We start from the raw sequence: 698 nt of genomic DNA on the forward strand, positions 1-698 counted from the left end.
CTTCCCCACATCATTTTGCCTATTGCTTTCAGTTTCAGATATATGCACAAAGAAGTATGTGAAACACACTGAGTTGAATGATCACATTTTTATAGAGAATCTTGGGCGATTGTGTAGATTTCCGCGTTAAATTCCGATACTACACGGGACATCTGACAAACTCTTTTATTCATATTTACAAGAATATATGTGGAAGCAACAATTTAAGGAAAACATTTTTGGCAATCTGTATTGGGTTTCATTTTATTACTCTGTTTAACATTTTTGGCAATATTCTGTATTGGATTTCATTTTTGGATTGGGTTACTCTGTTTAATAGTAAGTTCTAGGGCTTATGGGCCGATTAAAACTAGTATCGGAATTTAACGTGGAAATCTACACAATCGCCGAACCTTGTTCTGCCACACAAGTGAATATGCCAACTTTGCTACAGCCAGATCAAATATACTTTTGACTAACTGCTCTGTATTGTACAGTTGAATATTCTGTACAGTGGAAACCATGTATAACAGGCCCGGTAATAACAGGGATCCGGTAACAACAGTGATTTTTTAAATCCCCGTTTTTTCCTACTCTTTGTCTCTATTCAAAGTTATCGGCAATAACAGGGCCTCATCGCAGCCCAACCGGTTATAGCAGGGACAAAGGCTCGTTACAATGTGTAAAAAGTAAGAGAGAGAGAGAGAGAGAGAGAGAGA

Source organism: Aplysia californica, unplaced genomic scaffold (genome assembly GCF_000002075.1).
Source record: "Aplysia californica isolate F4 #8 unplaced genomic scaffold, AplCal3.0 scaffold00199, whole genome shotgun sequence".
In the NCBI taxonomy this organism is placed as follows: Eukaryota; Metazoa; Mollusca; class Gastropoda; order Aplysiida; family Aplysiidae; genus Aplysia; species Aplysia californica.